The sequence below is a fragment of the Castanea sativa genome, chromosome 7 (assembly GCF_040712315.1).
Source record: "Castanea sativa cultivar Marrone di Chiusa Pesio chromosome 7, ASM4071231v1".
NCBI lineage: Eukaryota > Viridiplantae > Streptophyta > Magnoliopsida > Fagales > Fagaceae > Castanea > Castanea sativa.
The window spans coordinates 437,069-459,300 of NC_134019.1; the positions used below are offsets into that span (position 1 = coordinate 437,069).

Sequence of the window (22,232 nt, forward strand, 5' to 3'; positions counted from 1 at the left end):
TCATTAGAAGTCTAGTAGTTTGTTTCTATTTGTTTCCTAGCTAATAAGAGTTGGTTTATAATGCCTATTTTCATGTGGTTTCAGTTCTGATGTAAAGCCTATTTATAGGCCTCCTTTCTTTATCAATAAAATGTAGAGAGTTTTACCATTCCATTCAAATACGTCTCTTTTGTTTTTTGTTTTTTCTCAACTCTGTATCACCCAATTGGCATCATTGTCCATTAGAAGATTCTATGTTTACTTGGCTTAAAAAGAAACCCAGACAAGTATGTAGAGCGCATGATATTAGCCCAAAGTTGATAATGTAGCAAAACGAACACAATAATTGGGACACAAGCCGAAGCAATTATACCAATAGGAAGCCACAGCATTTCACTTTTAAAGACCAAAAGGTAGGTTGCACTGAAGGCTACCACCATGCCTACTATAGAGATGAAGAGTGCGATGAGTCCCCACACCAACTTTGATGGCAATGAAATGAGGAAATCCATTTGCGTGAAACGTGATGTGAGAATTGACAAGAACACCAATATTGAAGTCGAAGACGATAACAATGCTATTGCATCAAATATGAAAAACACCCTAAACCAAATACTTTTCAAAAGAATAGGAGTGCCTGTCTCTTCATTGCTACCACCCTGTACAGTGAAAGCTGCAGCAAAAACCACAGTGGTAATCAATGTTGCCACAAGCATGCAATAGTTAGTTGTATCCTTCATCCACTTTTCACCATTTCTCCGTAGATTTTCATGTTCCTTTGTAAATAAATCCCACGGTGTTAGGTTATCAGAGTTCCTTATCTTCTGGAATGAAGGCGACACAATCATTTCTAGCCCCTACAGTTTTGGAGGTGTAAATTCACAAGTGTAACCACAAGAAAAGGAAACTAAAATAATAAATACTGACACCCACCTTAAACCACAACAACTCCCGTTGCATTTGAAGAGCTGCTCCTGATACGATATTTAGTCGATTTAACGGAGCCAAATATCCAGCTAAGTGCATGACGTTCTCGTTTTTACCCTCGTTAACATAGGTTAGAATTATTTCCTTGACAGCAACAGTCTTATATAATAGATTGAAGACACTCTCTTGCCGATTTATAACAGCAATGTGAAATAAACTTCGACCGTCTTTGTCTGTTGTCCATATGATATTAGGATAAGAGCGGATAAGTTTTGTTGTTGTTGTTGTTAAATCTTTGTCTTGTACAATGTGAAACTTTGGAATTTATTTGTTTGTTTATGCAACTGTGCTTTGTTGTAGTGCAAGGATTAATTACACTTCTACTTTTAGTTTGCTTATTTATGATTTACTATTATTGGCCTTTTATTTTTTAATCTCAAATCTCAATAAGTAAGTTTTGGCACCTAAGGGAAGTGAGCTCCGTTTCATGAGGTTCAATATTTTACAAATTTATTATACTTAAATTGTAATGAATTATTGTGCCACGTCCAATTGAACCCCAGTCAAATCTTAAAACCTTTTACCTTTCCATATTTTTGTTTGCTCTGGTGTTTAAAATAGTGACAGCTTAGCTTGTGGGGGTAAAACAATTGGCTTGTGAGCTTCTATAACATATCTAAAAAGGACGTACCTAGTGCTGATAGGTATGTAGCTATACTCCCAAATTCTTTTTTATTTTGGAGAGGCTGATTCTTGTAAATCGTTTTAGAAAAGGAGAAGATAAAACAAGAGAGATTAAAGATGGAAGGTTTAGAGGAGTAAAATGAGCCAAAATATCTCGTGTATCTAAAATTTTGGATACAATTTGTTGTTCAGAGTAGTTGTTATTGTACATTTTTCCATACTCATCTCGGAGAATATTACTGGAGAACTTGTTGTTTAAACTTGAATGAAAGTTAGCAATTATCATAATAGAGCCTTATATACACTCTTGGAAAGCTTATGTCTTAATCAAGATTATTCAAATTGACACATATGCAATAATGTTTAAATCTGAGATGAAAAGTAAAAGGTATGGACAGTGTGGCTGGGGGAAATTATGCTGGTGTTGAATTACATTACTCTCATCTTCCATGTGCTCTGTTAAGGCCTCTAAATGAATACTTCATCGAAAACAGCAGTGCCGTAGTTTTTCTTCTATCTAATCTCATAATTTGACATTCACTTTTGCTTCTTTCTTATATATGCGTATATATGCCACATCTTTTGCTCATTTCTTACATTTTAGTTTCGCATTGTTTTCTTTCTACTCTGGTGTGTCTATCCTTACTCTGTGAGTCTGTGACATGAAATGCTGTGTGATATATGCTACACTTTCTCAAGTTGATCATTTTAGCAAATTCTACTCCAAATCTCAAGCCTAAAGTCAAATTCGACTTCTGCTTCAATGTAATATATGTACACATAGATTAACCAAGATGCAGAAGAGGACAAGAAACCTTTGATTGTAGCCTTGGCCTCTGACCTCTTTTGCTTGGTTGGTTGCTCAATTAGCTACATCTTACATAGAAAGGTGTCGAATTCAAGGCTCCAACGTCAATGGAGAAATTCCCTCAAACACTGCAGGTATTTTCAATTGCATGTTAAGTTCAACATTTGTCTTAACGCAAGATGTAACTTTTTATTTTCATTTGCTATCTGCTTGAAGTGTCTTGGCTTTTGGGAAATAGTATAGGACTGGTTTCCCAAAAAAAAAACTTTTTTTAATTATTTAAAATAAAAAAGGATAGCTTTTTTGAAATGTTTTGGTAGCAAATATGAAAAACACACTAAACCAAATACTTTTCAAAAGAATAGGAGTGCCTGTCTCTTCATTGCTACCACCCTGTACAGTGAAAGCTGCAGCAAAAACCACAGTGATAATCAGTGTTGCCACAAGCATGCAATAGTTAGCTGTATCCTTCATCCACTTTTCACCATCTCTCCGTAGATTTTCATGTTCCTTTGTGAATAAATCCCACGGTGTTAGGTTATCAGAGTTCCTTTTCTTCTGGAATGAAGGCGGCGCAATCATTTCTAACCCCTACAGTTTTGGAGGTGTAAATTCATAAGTGTAACCCCAAGAAAAGGAAACTAAAATAACACGTACTGACACCCACCTTAAACCACAACAACTCCTGTTGCATTTGAAGAGCTGCTCTTGATACGATATTTAGTCGATTTAACGGAGCCAAATATCCAGCTAAGTGCATGACGTTCCCGTTTTTACCCTCGATAACATTGGTTAGAATTATTTCCTTGACAGCAACGGTCTCATATAATAGATTGAAGACACTCTCTTGCCGATTTATAACAGCAATGTTAAATAAACTTCAACTGTCTTTGTCTGTTGTTCATATGATATTAGGATAAGAGCGGATAAGTATATTAAGAAATTCACTATTCCCAAATTCTGCAGCATCATAAAGTGGAGCGCGTACTTCGTCCAACTTGTCTTTGTCTTCGAATAGTTGAACCTCGTTCGAGACTAGTTCAACCAATTCATGGACTAATGCTTGCATAGGAGTTTTGTTTTGGATAACTTTGAACCCTGGAATTTGGGAGAAAAAATCAATTTAAGAATCATTTAGTCAAAAAGAAATATTAATTATATAATCTAAGAACACAGTGTTGGAACAAACATTGGTGAGCTTTCCTTAGTTGCAATCCAAAACACTCGCACAACAATCAAAGAAAGTGACTCACACTTACAAACTACATTAATAACCTGTTTTAATTGAGAGTTACTATAGTAGATTAGAGTTGGTTGTTGCTCTAATGGTTTTAAAAACTAGAACGGACAAAGAATCGAAAAATAATAGTTATTGATTTTGTGGTTTGACTGGGGTCAAACCGATAATTCGATCCAAGACGTCATAAATTATTTAGTTAAATTATAAAAATAAGTAATAAGTCTTTTTTATATAACTAATAAGCTAATAGTAGTAAATATGTTAGTTAAAAATATATAAATTTTTTTTTAAAATGATTTAAGTAAGCTTTTAGATCTTATATTTACAAAATAAAAATACTAAATTATAACCAAAGACTTATTTAGTATATGAATTAATTAATTATATATAATATATTAATATTTAGATAATATATAATTATTTGGTTATTAAATTCATAACTATATATAAATTTATGCTCATTTTCGTGTTTTTATATTAATGAAATGAGATGATACTGTTTTTTTTTTTTAAGAAAAAGAAATGTCTTGATCACTAATGACTAATGGAAAAAAAATTTACTACCTTGCATGCCATCAACGTGGCACCACACGGAACACACGCATTGAATGGAAATTTTTTTTTAAAAGTCCATAACCAATAGAAAACTGAAACGTGGCACACCATTAAATATCTCAACTCAACCCACTTCTTTCTATGCTATCCCTCTATTTTGGCATTTGCATTTCAGTTTCTTCAAATACCAATTTTAAACTTTCAAATGTTTCATATCAGTATACCACCATTGAAGCAGACAAGAGCAGCCAAAAAAGGCCTCAACTGAAGCACAGATCATATCATTGTAAAATTGTAAATCTGCTTCATCTTTGAGCTTCTTACTCAACCCAAAGATGGTAAATCTAATGTTTTTGCCTTTTTGGGGTCATTGTGGCCATTTTAGGCTTCACCACTACAGACTTAAGAGCATTTTCAAAAACAATATCTCTCTTTTTAATTATTATATTTTTTTGAAAACACAACGGCAGAATTCTTTATGAAGAATTGCTTAAAACCAGTTTAACTGTACCGGTTTTTGGTTTTGCCAGTAGAATCGGCAGTTTCTGATTTTTTGCAATTTTTCTCTTATTTTTGGTTTTTAATAATAACAAGACCGGATTAATGTCCAATTCCGATTTGAACTGAAAAGTCTAGTCCGGTTTTTAAAGCCATGGTTGCTCTCCATCTCTCTCCCTTCAATCCAAATAGACCATAAGAAAGAGAGTAGAGAGGAAAGACTAAGAGAACTCATCGATGTTTATATTTCTCTCCTCTAACTCATGATTTGAACTTGACAATATAGTATACCACCAACCCCTAATTTACATTTATTTTATGAAATCCTACCATCATAAAATCTCACATATAATCTAAAGAAACTCTCCTTTGCTTTTATTACATATACTTCCCTCATTATTATTATACCAATCTTTGTTTTAATAAATAAACAAGTCTCATAAATTAAGTTTAACTTCCAACATGCAGAAACCTTGGGTACATCATCTTAACAGTCATATTAGATCTCAAGTTGGAGTCTAATTTTATGTCATGTGTCTTATGTAATTTCCTTAATTTTGGTCAGCTATTTACTACACTACAAAAATCAAGGAGTCCAATTTAATTTTCTTAATATTTTGTGCTATATGAGTTTTTGAGTGAGAAAACTATAAAATTAAAAATTAATAAACCTTAAAAAATCACAATCATTGATTCATTTTTTTATTATATGATGATGATGATCATTATTATTATTATAGTGGTTGGACAAACCAAAATTGAGAATTTCATAAATAACAATTTAAATAATTTTTTTCCATTTGTTTCAAATAAAATTATATTTATTTTATTTGTAGCTATTTTATATTTTCAAATAAACAAACATTATATTATTATATATCAAATTAGTAAAATTTTAATATGCCTTAAATTATGCATATTTATAAATATATCTCATTTATATGCATGAGGTTACAAGCTAGTTATAATGAAAGTCAAGAGTTTTATAGCTCAATTGATAGATGCCTCCTAGAATGCCGATAACATTTAAGATTCAAATCCTCCGTTTCTTATTGCACCTATTGAAAAAAAAAAAAAAGGTAAATAATATTGAAAGATTTGAAAAGAAAATGACAAAGATGATTAATCGGCCAAGAGATTTGTGGCTGAAGATAATTTTTTTTTCTGAAATTTAATGTAAATTTCAAAGCACAATGAGATTAACAATTTCAAGTCTAGTAGTTTTTCTAGTTAGTTGTGCCCATTGGATGTCTAACTTATCTTAAAATATAAAAAAGAATGAAAAATAAAAATAAAAGATATTTTTTATGAAAATAAAATAAAAAGATTTATAAATGCTGCCTTCCACCACCTACCAAAATAAATAAATAATTTAATAGAAAGCTAACCTACAATGCTCTTATATGTCTATAAAGGAAACAGGCACAAGTATTACAACGGACAAGACATTTCAAATAGAAAAAGGTCTAGCTCATGAGAATTTGTGATGGTTTATGAAGTAAATATCATCTAAAATGAGAATAAGCTACTTCTCATTCCAAGCTGATTTGAGTAAAGTTGTCACACACACACACACACACACACACACACACACACACACATATATATATATATATATTTGGAAAAGAATCACATATTGTGTTTAATGTAACATAAAAACCTACTTGAGGTCAGAAAAATGTAACATAAAGACCTACTTGGGAAACGTTATATCTACACAGAATGAAATTGGGTTTGAGTCAGACTAACAGTATAAGCATCTTTTCCAAAATGATAGCTGACTTTTGCTGCCAATTGCAATAGGTTTTCTGGCCAACTCATGCAGTGCTTCAATATTCTTTTCGTTGTTTGCAGTTGCTAGTGTTCCACCTTTTTTCAGAATTTCGAGTGCTATATCTGTCCATAAAAAAAATAAAAAAAATACATTTGATCATTGTCAAAGTTTTCATGCCCAATCAAAATTTTTCTGTAAGGACATCAAATGATGTAATGGCATTTTCAATTAATTGCCTCAAACTCACAATTATTGAGATGTGGGACATACCGTACATATCATTGGTGATAGTAGCCACAAGGATTTCCATGTATTCAGGAGGACTCAAACCTTTAAAAGAAGTCACAGGGAATAGATATGGTACCATGTCTCTAAGTCCGAGCAAAGCTGCTTTGTGAAGTGGTGTCCTTTCTTCTCCACTGCGGATTAATGGGAGTCTATTGTTCTTTTTCACCATCTTTTTAGCAATTGCCATAATTCCTGATTTCGCAGCAAAGCAAAGGGCTGTTTCTCCTTCTTGGTTTCTCAGTTCTACGTCGTCGTCAGACAAAAGTTGCACCAGTTCTTTTACAAAAGCCATGTGTTTTGATGCGAATGCAATGTGAAGAGCTGACTCCTTCGTTTGTGTAATGGAATATCGAATGATATCTCGATCACCCTCAAGTATTTTCTTAGCATCTTGCCAATTACCTTCTCGGGCAGCTCGATAGAGGCAAAGGTACTGAGATGTTGCTTGGCCTGGAATTTTAAGCAGAACATAAACTATAAAAAATTTTGGTGTTGTGACGCCATAAACCCAGTTATATGAGCCAATGACTGCATATATTTTTTTTATTTAAAATGACTGCATATTTTTTAAAGTTTGTCATAAAAGGCGTCTCACTCGTTCTAAAAAAAGAAATGTAAGGTCTCACCTAAAAGTCAAAAACTACTCTACCAAAAAATAACCTTATCAAAAGAAAGGAGTGCACTTGACAGCTAAACAGTGATATGAACTAGTTGTATCAAGCAAAAAATAACTAGTTCCTCAAAAAAAAAAAAAAAAAATAAAGCAAAAAAATAACTATTCGTAAATAAAATTCATAGGCTTGGAAACCTAGTTAAGTTCATGGTTGAAATCAAATAATAAAAACGAATATTAAATTATACTTTGAAAGTTTTTTTGTTGGTGTTGTTGTTGTTGTTGAGATAATATAGATATTTATAGGGTCTTACTCCCCAAAAAAATAACATGAGATCAGTGCCGGCTCCACCTGGCTACCTAACGAATATATATATATACTAACCTATTTCGACTACCTAAAAATATTCAGTAGGAAAATCTACATATTTTATAACCCTACATATTAGTTAAAGTACATTAACTAATATATTAGATTAAATAAAAAAATTTAATAATTTTTTTTTCAGTTTTTTATTGCACCGGCCGAAACGTCAATACCGGCCTATATAACCGAAATAGGTATTTTTTCCGATATGTTTTGGAAGAATACCAATACCAGTTTAATGGAGAGTACAATATATTTCCCCAGTACGGTACTGATATAGTATTGACTTCTTGGACTCGTGCAAGTGTGACTGATGGAGAAAAAATTATAAACTTATGTGTAAGTAATAAATAACTATTCATAGTCCTATGTCATATAAGCAGGAATGGATCTATATATTGACTAGGGGGTAATGGCTCCTTCTAATGGTCCGTTTAGCTTTAAGAGAAGGGAAGTAGAGTACAGTAAAGTAGATTTAACAAAAAATTAGCTTATTTTTAGCCAAGCTCTAATTTTTTTATAAAAAAAAAATATCAATAGGTACTAATTTTAACAATTTAGTTTAATAAAATTATATCTTGCCCCTCTTAACAATACCATCATTTCTTTTAAGAGTAATGTTACAGTCACACTTTTTTACAGTATTTCTACAAACTATTTATTTTGATACCAGAAGCAGCAGGGAGAGCAAAATAACATTAAGAGTTTGTACAAAAGGTTGGATTCAACCAGCGCTGTTCGAAAGGCACAAGCGTTGCCTGCTTAGCTACACTATTGACAAAGTTAACTACCAGGGGTGGAACTAAGATAATATTGCAGAGAAAACCATCACGAACCAGGAAATCTAAATCAGCAAGTCTCGTAGGGTCCTGCCAACTAGAAGCACGCCTGTTGTTAAAAGCTGTAATAATTGCTCCACAAGCACTTAGATACAAAACTCTCTGGAAGTTGTGTGCAGTCGCTATAAGGCTGGCTTCCACCATAGCTTCCAGTAGACACCCTGTAGTAGTCCTAGCTATACTACTATTTACACCGAAAAAGACCTTAGCTCCCAGTGGGTTGATTGCTTCATATGCATATGCTCTTCTCCTCTGCTTCCTATTTCTGCTGCTAGATATCTTGATGATTAGCTGCCAAGATCCTGCTGCCGATTGGGGTTCAGCAGCTGGTCTTGTTGGGATCCTAGATTGACAGGGTTGTTCACTGAAGGACTCCTTGTACCTTCATTAGCAAACTATTGAGGTAGCAAATTTTTATTAGTTTGCACATTTACATAACTTTTCACTTATCAATAACCACTTATCACATTAACAATTTGTATTTTCGCTTATCAATAACCACTTATCACATTAGCAATTTGTAAAAATTTTGTAATTTTAGCATTTTTCACACTTTTAAAGGCCATAAAAATTAATAGATTAAATCTAAAACAAAATATACAAGTCCAAAAAAATTAGCCCAATAACAAAAATTACCAATAATAAAGCTAAAAAAAATTAAGTCAAATCAATCTATTTTACCAAAAACAAACAACTTGACAATTTAAATGTTTTAAACAAAAATCCTTAGTGATAAAGTAGTAGAGTCAAAGGTCGGAACTGCTGCACGCAGCTAGCAGCAGGCTGCCCTCCTAATTCCAAGTCCTGACTCCGTCCTTGCAACTCCGTCCTTGCATATAAGTTTGTAAAATAATTTGTGATTTTAGAACTAATCCTACAACTCTACAAGTGATGAAAGCATTCCAGGACCCATTAGACAACTTTTCCCCATAGGGAGTCATTATAGAAGCAAAGCTTTCTGCTAGGCTTTTGGGTTGGCGGGAGTTTGTCCATACCAACCGAGAAGCTGACAAGGAGCCCATACGTTAGCACGGAATGCTCTAGAATTAAGATCTTAACTCGTGTGGCTAGAATAGATCCCTAGTTGTATTGCTGATATTGTTCACAGTGAATCTTTGTAATGGTTAACCTTTTACAACTATTGAAAGTTAACTAACTGTTTCTCAACCCAAAAAAAAAAAAAAAAAAGAAGAAGAAGAAGAAGAAGAAGAGCTCAACATTTTCTTTTACAAGAATTTATAATGGTAAAATCCGTACTTTACCAAGGCTTTTGGATAAGTTAATATTTAAAAAAAAAAAAATCAAAATAATAAGCCATAAACGAATATTGAGTTGAATACCCCAAAAAAGGAATATTGAGTTTCCCTTATTAAAAATTTATAATTAAAAGATACAACTTTTAAATAAAAGATATCCATTTTTCTTTTATTTTTGTGATTTTTTGGTTTCACCATGGTTCGGTATGGTTTTTTTTTTTTTTTTGGGAGCCATAATATTGGGGGTAGTTCGGGCATGATCGTTTGGTAGGAGTTCCAGCACAACAAGCATGGGAGAGGAAGAAAGCGTATATGAATGATTTGGAAACGTGGGTGAAAGAGTTGGAGAAGAAAAGTTCTGAGATGTAAGAGATGTTGTCCACCTTGTAGATCTCAAGTTCACGAGGGGTTTATTGAATCCACAAGGTGATAGATCTGGAATCCACTAGAGAAAATAATAGACAGAAACTTGAAATTTTATTTGCATTTTAGAGTGATTGTTGGAGCAACATTTTTTTGTTTTAATTTCTAAATTAGAGATAATTTTGCATTTGCCGCATATATATGTTCGAGATGCTCTAACTGCATGCATACAAGATATAAAGATAGAGCACTTAAGAGTCTAAGTCTTACTCTCATATGTCTATTGATTTTGATTGTCTTCTTCCATAAGCACACTTAGATCCACTGTTATATCTGTTTGCATCATATCTGTAATCCATAAATCAATAGCTTTGTAATAATGTTTAGTAAATTTGGATATTGTTAACTTATACAAATGGTTTTTTTTAGATAGGTAGATAATGGGGATGATCGGTGGAGTTTGAACTATAAACACAAGGCACCACAAAGGATGCCATTGCACTAAATAGTTTTTTACTCAAACACATATATGCCATATTGTAGGCACTATATGCCCTTGTGGAGGATCAATCAATTAAAGAAAATAAGGAATTTCATGATATAGACGAGATTTTTAAATATGATTGGTCACCTATTAGTTATAACTAATTGAGTTTAACAACTAGACCTATATCAAGGAAAAGTTAAGAAATCTCATGTCCTAAGTATGGGTCAAAAACATGAGTTCGAAACATGAGCATGCATGAGGAACGTGTTAGACAGCTCACTACCTATATGAGGAATGTGTTTCCAAAAAATTTCAAGGTTTTAGGGGTTTTCCATAACTTTCCTACAATTTTGGGGTAAAATTGTAATTTCAATGAAGTATGTGGCTCTTAGTGTAGCAACTTGCCCATATTAATGACTTGCCCATGTCAGGGGTTTTCCATGTTATGCGGAATTCCACATATTAATCTTCCCATGTAATTCGCATATTTAAAATATGTTATTAAAAGTAATATATATATATATATATATAAATAATAGGTAAAGTAGAGAGAAAATCTAATTAAAATTCAATTAGAGTCTAATTTTGCGTCATATGTTTCATCTAATATAAATTTTAGATTTTTGTGCCAAGTGAATTAATTTAGTGTAAAAATTGAATTTCAATTAGAGTTTAATTTTTGTGCCACGTGTCACTAATATAAATTTTTAAATTTGTGAGCCAAATTAGTTAATTTAGTATAAAAAACGAGAAGTCCAATATAATAAACCATAAAAAAAATATAATCATATAACTAAAAAAAATAAAATTTATAAGTAATCTATATATATATATATATATATATATATATATATATTAATAGGTAAAACTTAGAGAAAGTTGAATTAGAATTTGAAATTATAATCCAATTTTGCGTATGTCTAAATTTATGTAGGGACTACACTATAATTATGCACTTATGCATGTACCATGTGTCTACTTAAGTTTATTAATCTTTGTGTCAAGTGAGTTAATGAGTGTAAAATACTAAGAATCTTATATTAATGAACTATAAAAAAAAAATTACATATACTCAATAAAAATCATCCCATGTTACAATTACATATACTCAATAAAAATCACCACATATTTCTCAAAAAATAAATAAAATAAAAATCACCATATATTTCTCAAAAAATAAATAAAATAAAAATCACCACATGTTCTATCTTATTAAAAATTAGAAGAAAAAAAATGATCATAAGTAGTATTAAATCTAGGTAAAAATTTTAATATGTGACTAATTATATTTACTTTAAAAAAATAATTTGACTAATTATCTATATATATTATGATAAAAATTGTATTTAATTTTAAATATATCTATACTTATGCATGAATACATGCGTTACATTTTTTTAAAATTAATAATTTGACTAATTATTTATATTTTTATAATAAAAATTTTGTTTAATTTTAAATGTATTTATGCATTTGCATGGAGTTACATGTTAATCTACATAACATATATACTTTTTCATAATAAAAACGTATAATGACATACTTAATGTGACAACCAATGTTTGGTACGAGCTGCACTATTTGAGATTGTTTATAATGTCTAAGATGCAGTCTTGCAAAGATCATAAGAGCATAGACTGGAACTAGGATTTTAAAATAGGGAGGCCAAAAAACATAAACAAGAAAGAAAAATAATCTTATAATTTTTTTGCGCCAAAGATAATAAGATACTATTTTATTATTTTAATATTTTATAGTTCTATTGTGCCAAGAATTAATAAAATGAAAAGAGAAAGGCAGAGTAGTAGATAATTATCACTACGCTCAAAAAAATCAAAGGTGGAGTCGTAGAGAGAGAAGTTGACATGTCAGGGAAGAGAGAGAGAATCTGAATATCATAGAGAGAGAGATCAGAGAAGAGAGTCCTAAGACCATACCTCAGTCAATTTGACTGTGGAGAGTTGATGAGACTAGACCAGAGAGGAAAAGAAGCGGAAGCCAACCGGACGGACTAGATCAAAGCTGCATGTTAGTTCGCAACATGAAAGAAATTCTGAACTCCTTAGGAGTTGCAATGGAGCAATTGAAGCAAATTTATGAAGATTTGTAGGGGAGGATCGAATGTAATAGAAAAAGCACTCCTGCTGAAGCATTGCTGGTTTGACAGGGTAGAGAAAATGGAAGCAAGCTTTAAACTATAGTGAACAAGAAAGATGGGAAAGAGAGCAAGACAGAGTTAAATGGGCACAAATTGGGACTTGAGATTTATGATTGTTTTGTGTGTATTTTTTGTTGAGTCTTTAGACCGATTTTATGGTTAATTTTGGTTTGTCTAAGGTTATTATTGTTATTCTTGGGGCTATTAGGTTTGCTTAGATTGGATTTGTTGGTATTTTTTGTTTTGTTCAAAAGGTTTTTTCTTATTATTCTTGGGGCACACGGGAAAGAGGGGACCAAAATATTTTTTCCAGGGTATCATGGGTTCATTTGTAACATGCATCATTGTCCATTGCATTAATATAGTTTTTCCTTGGAAGGGGATTATGGGTATTATATATTTCATTGCAGTTTGTTCATTTGTTAATAAGAACCTATCATTACATGTGACATGCATACCAACTAACTGAATAGAATTGGAATTGGAAATGGAAGGAAGAATATATAGGCAATTAAGTTTCATATATGATTGAGAAACAATTAAGGTTGCTTTGGGAGGAAGGAATATTTGCTAATCGTCAAATATGATTGGTATGGTAAGTGCTTTGGTGGTCAGATCTGTAGTCTTATCTCACTTTGCATCAATAGTACTATTGTAACATATATGACCATAACCTTAATTATTATTGACAATGAGCTGAGCGAATATGTCGTGTTTGGGGGATTATGGCCCGTGGTCATAAGTGTTGATGTGTGCGAGTGTGAGTGATGAAAGAAATAGAAATAGGTGGAATGATTTTGGAGATACTTGCCTTTGCTGCTGCTGATGTAGACGTTGCTGTTGTTGTTGGATTTGTTTCGAGTGGCTCACTGAGCTTGGACTTCAAAGAATGTACCTGTATGAGCTTATAAATTGAACGGATATTATTTTTTAAGAACCGTCCGATTTGACAATCATTTTTATGAAATTCTGTGTATTTAGATTTATATATATATATATATATACACGATATAGAATTTCTACTATAGCATAATTTAAGTGTATATATGTGTAAACTATCTCCTAGAGACTTGAATTTTGGCTCTTGTCTCCACACCCCACTAACATTTATACTTGTGAAGTTACCATCGTACCAAGGGTGCGCGGTGATATGTCTCTAGATTTTAAACAGTGCTACTGACACAATAATTATTACAATATTTTTTATGACAGTAAAATTTTAATAAGCTTTTAATGGTTCTCAATTAAATTTATCACTAATTTTATTTTTTCTCGTACCATTAATAACTTGTTATTTTAATAATTGTTAAATATTTTTTAGCAAGAGAAGTAAGTGAGTGCATATCATTATTAAAAGAAAAGTAGGTGAATTAAAGTCCAAGCGAAGAAAAAAGAAAAAAGTACTACCCAAATTACAAATTTTATTACACTGAACTTACAAATTGATGTGTCATAAATTAAGACAAGATAATTCAAATATATATTTATAAAGTGATTAAAATCTATTAATCATACTCATTATCATATCAATTTATAAGTTTTATATAGTAAAAACTTAAAGTATTCTTTAGCATTTTTTCTTGATTAAAAAAAATGATATATTAACAACATTTTTACTATACTTTTACAATAAATTTTAAGTTGACAAATTGTTACTTGTTATTACTGATGGACAAAAAAGTCATTTTAATTATAGGTTCAAATTAGAAACCTAACAACTTATCATCTAGATTAAAAAATTAAAATAGAAGAAAAAGAAGAGGGGGAAAAAAAAAAGGAGCAAGATAGAAGAGTAAATGGGTGACTCACTAAAAGTAAATTTCACCGAAATGAGGGGAACATTAAAGAGGAAAGATAACTCTGATATCTTTTCCTAGGATGATTCCGTGCTTTTCTTTTGTTTAATGCAATTGTGCTACCTTTTCATAAAAAAGAAAAAAGAAAAAAAGAAGAAGCTTAGTTAACTCTGATATGATAAATTGATAGCAGCAAGTAAAAATTTGATATTAGTGGTAAACTTAAATTAAAACTAGTAAAATTTTACCAACTCAAGTATTGTGAAATTTTGTGTATTACTTTTTTTTTTTAGAAATTCTACATTCACAATTTTTTCACAAAAAACCTTAGGTGTTAAGTTGTTACAACTTACTAGTTCTAGTATGAACTCACCTCACATTTAGAATTTGTTGTGAATAATGTTGTGGACGTAGCATTTTTCTCTATCTCTCCTGTTTTTCATATGATAAAAAATATTATTTTATTTTATTTAGTAATAAATATTTGAGTTTAATTAATACTATTACAATGAAAGAAATAACTATATTGGTTAAACTTTGTACGACTTTTTCTACTTGAGGGCTTTAGGTGGCCATGCTTTTTACTCATTCTCTACCAAAGCTTTGTAATTAAATTAGTTGGCGCATGCTAATGTATTAATCACATCCAAGATTCAAATTATCTAAGATTCAAAAAACAAAGACTCATTTCTAAGCTCATCTCTCTCTCTCTCTCTCCATTCCAAAATTGCGAGCAAAGATAAATGATTGGCTTGATGGATTTAAAACAAGGTCCTTGTTACTGATTTGGAGGTTCAAATTGATTGGAAGATGGAAAGATAGTGGCATTGTGGATGGTTCGTGACATTGCAGAGACGTAATGTCACAAGCTACGGAGCTAGAATCAAATTAATTAATGGACAAACCAAGTAACTCGTGAACCAATTTGAGTCTAATTGACAAGAAAATAAAGCAAGCTTGAACGTGTAATTAATATTATTTGGTTAATGGACAAAATCATGACGGTTGAGAGTGTGAAGGCAATGGAGTTCAATGTTGGTCAAACAGTGCGGGGCATTGCTGAATCTGTACGCTTGCTCACTTCATGAAATTTAGATATTGGGGAGATCACTGCTAAAAAAATGTTTTTGGTCGTAACCATATAAAGGAACATAATTTTGAGCTTTTGATAAAATATTTGGGTCATGCTAACGAGTGCCTTTAGAGTAATGATTAACAATCCATTTTAGAAAATTTTTTACATCACTTTTATGAGAAATAGAAAAAACTGTCAAAACATTAATAGTTTTTTTTCTTTTCTCATAAAAACTTTCTTTAAATAGATTGTTAACCATTTCCCTTAAGACATCCGTTAGCATTTCCCATAAATATCACAAGGTAGATTGGATAGGTGGAAAGAGAAGAGGATTGTAGACTCCATTTATGTATAAAATATACGGCACACACACTTCAGATCTCCATTTTAGCTTGGTACCAGAGAAATTATCTCCTTTTTGACCAAAAATGAGTAGGAAATGAATGCCTAATTATATTATACTAATAAGTTATCAGTACTATGCATGGATATGGTTTTGGAAAATGTTGTATCTATATTATAACATAATTTTTATAGAACATTATTACTAATGAGTTCATAAAAAAAAAAAAACAACAATTATAATTGGATACACATATTCATTATAATTATTCAATTAAAGTAATGAGAAAAAGAAAAAAAAAACTTCAAAGGAATATTATAGAATAAAAGTTAATATATAATCTTTAAAAAAAAATGATATAGAATGTGTCTTTTTATTTCTCTTGATTCTAAAACAAAGTACGCATCTCAAACATCCATAGTCAATCATATCATTTACAAAACCCACAAACTCACAATATCTGACCTTAACATCAAAACCGTAATTGTCATTGTCACTTAATAAAAAATGCAGGCCTCCCTTCCCTTATTATAGCCAAATCATATGGGTTAGGATTAAATGAAACAACAATGTTATAGCTAAGTAGGTATTGTCAAAAGATTGAAGGTAAATTACATAATTTTATATTTGTGTGTATTTGAAATGAGATGGCATGAAGGGCTATGGATGGGTATATATAAAAGGGTAGAAGTGCAAGAGGTAAAATTAGTGAATTAAAATGTAAAAAGTTTTGTGTGTATATGTGAGGGGTGAAAAGTCTTGAAACATTGAACCTAAGGATATAAAGAATATTTATTTTTTAATTATAAAAGTTTTGAAACATTAAACCAAATAAAACAAAAAGTAAATATTTAGTTTTTTCTTATCTACTATGTGGTACTTGAGAATATTTCAATTCTCTTTGCATAAAATGCGCCACTTGACAAAATCTCATACTTTCCCACATGAAATCTCTGTTTTTATATATATACTAGCTTGTAACCTTATACATATGTATGGATATACTTAAAAGATATACATTAAGACACATAGTATAATTCTTGCATATATAATTTAAATACCATTGATATATAGTCGTTCTTATATTTTGTTAACATTTTAAAAAATCTTGTAAGAATATTATTAGGTAAAAAAATGTAAATTGTCCGTTTTTTTTTTTTAATTTTTATATCGTTTTTCTTATTTTTTACAGCTCATTAATTTTAGACTCTTTAGTTTTTGTACTTAATAACTCACTTGGATAAATATTTATAATGTGATCTCACGTTTGACTCTAAAATTAAGAAATAAAACTCTCTCAAAATAAATAATTTAGGACACATGGCACAAAATTAGACTTTAATTGTAGAATCTAATTGGATTATCTCTAAACTTTGGTTATATATATAATGTGGTCGCACATGCGGAGCGCGTGTGATGAGGCTTTTTTTTTTTAGTTTAATATAATTTTTCAGTTTGAATTTATTTATTGTTAGTAAGGTTACACAGAAAGTGATTTTTATAAAACTAAAATTTAAGATTTGAATGAGTAAACTACTGGATTTAGTGTATACTAGTTTTTAAGAAGAAAAAAAATGTATCAAACATATGTGAGATATGTTTATATAGAGAGTATGCTACTTTTTAGGAAAAAAATGTTTCTTTGGTAGTTTTTTTTTTTTAATTTAATTTTCATCCTATTTTTTATTTTTTAAGAATAAGAATTATCTAATAAAATTAGGGATATTTTTTACATTTTTTGAAATTGTAACTAATTTTTTGAATCTTCTTTTTATATATATATATATATATATATATATATATAAATATATATATATATATATATATATATATTGATTGAATAGATTATTAGGTTTTTTTTTTCTCAAAAGAAAGAAGATATCTTGGAAACATTTGATTGGACCACACGCATGGAGAAGTTAGGGGGCCCATAATGGGTCGTGATTCATGACCTCTTTTTCTTTTTCTTATGTTTTATTTTGAAACCGGGCAATGACCTTTTTTAAATTCTCAATAATTAAGTATAGAACGACTCTCTCAAAAAAAAGTATAGAACGAATTTTAGAGGAAATTCCTCCATCAACGAGGAGGTGGATGGACGACAGTTTGACACTTAGGAGATTTTGAGATAAATTCTCCTAAGGGTTCCATATAATCAGACCACAATGCTTTGCTCTTAAAACGTGGATGGAGCTCCCCAGATTCTGCTCCACGAATCCCACTTTCTCCATTAATCGCCTACATCTCCTACAATGGTGGTGGATCCTAATAAGTAGACTCATTTCTAACTCTCTATAAAAGGGACAATTCCCATCCACCCAAGGTAAGTTTTTAACAATCAAGAGTTTCCATTTATATGTTTTAAAGAGAAAACTGACTTAACCGTCGAAGGGTCCTTAGCCAGGTAACACTGGTCACCCTTGACATTCCTTTCTTTCTTTTCAAGTCCTAAAGTCATTATCATATATAGTTTGAAGCATCTCAACCTACTAATTTCTTCGTATTCATTAGATATAACACCATTGATAAAGATTAGTTTTTGAGGCTTCGAGAGCTATTAGTTTTTAGACCTTTGGAAAAACACAATATTTAACCTAATTTATTAACCAAGTTGTTAGAGCACTTGCAACAGTGGAGCTAAATAGCTATATAGCTATTTTAGCTCCACCAAAACACCAAAAAGAAGCATGCAGCAGTGGAGCTAAATCTATATTTTTTTAGCTCATTGCTACAGTGCACATCTATAGATAGATGTGCACTGTTCATGAGAGCTAAAAAAAATTAATTTTTTATTTTGTGTTCACATTACTTTTTTATTGTGGTGTTTTTATTGTAGTGAGATGTATTATTTTATTGTGTTAGATATATTATTTTATTGTGATGTTTATATTATTTTATTGTGTTGAAAGCTAAAATAGATCCACTGCTACAGCATGTGTGTAGGTAAAATAAATAAAGTAACTTTTAGTGGAGCTAAATTGCTAAATTTTTAGCTCCACTGCTGTGGATGCTCTTACTGAGGTTAATTATTCAAATATAGGTTAAACATTTATCACAATCAACATACACAGCAGAAATCTAAATAACACAAAATGTGATGATCTAGGAAATTAAACCAATGAAACAAACTAGTTTCAAGGTAAAAACCTAGGGGGAACTATCCCAAGAAAATAATCTACCATATCAAATTGAGATTTATAGTCAAGAATATCAATTTGTAGTAAATCTGCTTACTCACTCCTAAGTGTAAGAGATCGTAACAATATAATTCTCGAAATACTAAGGCAGAATCACAAGGAACAGGATAAATTCAAAGACAATCTAATAATAAATAAATAAAACACTATTGGTGAAGATGAAGAATAATTTTTGCCTGGTAATTATAAACAAGAATGACAATGATAACTTATTTAAGTCAATAATTTAAATACTAGGGCATCGGGGTGTTTTCCTATATTGATATGAAATTCTTTGTAATCTAAGAAAATACATATTTCATAACTGATTGTTCTTATACAATTAAATAATCATGATTCCATTGAACTGAGACAATTTAAGAACGTATGATAACTTAGATTAATAATGCACAGTAGGTTCATTAGTTCAAGGTGTGATGTAAAACCAAAGGGTCTTGGTTCAGTTCACTACTGTATATCGTCTATCAGTCCGTAGGTTTTTGGAATATCGCATGGGTAGAAAGTAGAACAGTTTCACAAAATATTGGGATACTATTTCCTTATTAAAAAAAAAGTGTTGCATTACATGGCGAAATTAGCATTATTAGGCGTTCATAGTTTGAGGCTTTGAGATGTGAATTTGTAATAATAATAATTACTATTATCAATCTATCTGAATACAGTTCCATAAACAAAAATAATAATAATAATAATCCATACAAATTCAAGAGAACACATTCAAACACATGTTTGCGGACTAGTGAATTACTGAATTCTAAGCGTTTTATTCATTTTAATCTTTCAATCGGTGTTATTTGTAGCTTATAATTGATATTTAATATTAATCTATAATATCCTTGACACTCAATAACAAGACCGTTCTCTTAGTCATATATAATTGGGTTGGCAAACAAATTAGCACATGGGCTGCCGCGGTATGCTAAGAATGTTAGTAAATTAGTAATAATGCAATAATGTAATTGATTTGGATGGAGGAGAGGTCCTCAGTTGTCTTGATGTACTGCTTCTACTTGCCAATTAAAAATCTCCTTTCAGGTACGTCCGATAAAGAGAAGATTAGGATGACCCCTGCCCAAGGATGACACGCATAAATCTAGAAATAGTCCAAATTTTTTCTTTCTCAAAAAAAGAAAAAATTCTTAATAAACAACCGTTTTATCAGATGTCTTTCAAAAACAAAAAAATTAACAAGACCATTCAGATATTATTTTAGTTCTGAGATTGACTTAATTTTAAAATAACAAATTAAAAGCTATGTAATATAATATTCGGCTAATTACTTAATTAATTTTCTCTATCTCTCTCTAGATTTATGGAATTTGTACTTCTTTGACCCATATAGAGTCTATTTATTAAATACTTTTTGGCTTGTTGATGTATCATTATCAGTATGCACATACTTAAAAACTATATATGAAAGTATGGGTTCTATTTATTAGCTCAATTAGTAAAAAAATTTGTCATTGAATAGAAAGATACGGTGTTAAAAAAAAAATGAAGATGAATATTTCACATGAAGGAGCATTCATCTGTATGTTGGGTTTTCTTCTGTCGTAAACCTATATATGCAAGCTCTATTTGCATGATCCCTAGAAATGAATTTCTTTGAATTATTAGGGTTTTTATTTTTGTGAAACACAATAAAAATTGATAAAGCAATCTTAGAAAATATTTCTAAAATTCATCAAATGACGATACCATGATATTCAAGCACAAATAGTAAATGTTGTAGATGATGACATTATAACATGCAATTGCTATTATATATAGTTGATAAATAACGTGATAAATCTAAAGAACAATTAGGAATTGCAAGCAATATGTGAGGTGAGTTGAATAAACCAAAACACCTACATGCGTTTATTTAAGTTTTGTGTTTAAGTTAATCTTAGATGCCTGTACACAACATTCGTTCCTATATTAAAAAAAATATTAGACAGAAAAATTGTCAATGCAACAAAGCATGCTTTGATGAGTGACGTCAACATGCGACGAAAGCACTGCTTGCGTATTCTTGTAAGTTTATATTTAATCATTATTGTAAATCCCCACGATATATTGTAAATTATTGTTCAAATTATTGTGAACAACTCACTTTATTTATATATACATATATTGTGAACAACTCACTTTATTTTTAAATTTGCAATTATGTGAACAATAAAAATCTATGTATACCCATTAGCAAACTAGACAACCAAATCACATCATCAAAGCAAACCCAGATTTGATAGTTGTTACTTTCAGATATGCATGAAATATATTAAATAAATTGCTCCCATATTTGCATATATTTAGCCATACTTTTATGTTAATTTGTGACTAATTTTGAATTATATATATTTTATAGGTAATTGAAAATTTACATGTTAATGGGATTTATCTAAGGCATAAGGATGAACTCTAACTCAAGTGGGCTAAACCCAACTAGCCTAACTAGGTGAAACCTAATCAAATGAGGAAAAAAGACATTTGGAGAATGAAATAAATAAATAATTTGGAATCAAGATTTTTCTGCATACGTCTCAGTATTTCTTGCATAGCACTCAGCTCAGATATTGGATTGTAGTGATTCAAGTTGGGCTGAAAAGATAACTCACAGGGCTACAACTTTGTAGCTCATGGAAAGCCCAAATTCGTAATTTTACTAGGCCGAAATGGACCTAAGCATCTAATGAATTTTGTAATCTGAATTTCCTTTTTCTTTCAGGTTTCTTTATAATGGTAAGAGATATAAAAGTGACTAGGGCTGAACGTGAGAAGGAGGCTGAAGAGAAGAAAAAAAAAAGAAAAGAAAGGGGCGGTACCGCATTTGGATTTTCTCTATGGTTTTTTTTTCTCTAATGACAGCACATTATCTTCTCTTCTTCAATCTATTTTTATTTTATTTGTTATGTTTAATGTTTATTACTTTCATTTTATTTCAATGTACATGAATAGCTAAATTTTTAATTAAGGTTGATGATGAAACATTGTTAATGATTA

General features: G+C 30.6%; 1 non-coding gene and 1 pseudogene across 1 annotated transcript; one reads left to right on the forward strand and one right to left on the reverse strand.

The window, feature by feature from the left end:
- Window positions 1–221: 221 nt before the first annotated feature.
- LOC142643118 (uncharacterized) lies at window positions 222–10,537 on the reverse strand (annotated as a pseudogene).
- A 9,718-nt stretch (window positions 10,538–20,255) lies between these two features.
- LOC142605426 (U6 spliceosomal RNA) lies at window positions 20,256–20,361 on the forward strand. The gene has a single exon (XR_012839048.1). It is a non-coding gene; the product is annotated as a U6 spliceosomal RNA (small nuclear RNA).
- The last annotated feature ends 1,871 nt before the right edge of the window (window positions 20,362–22,232 follow it).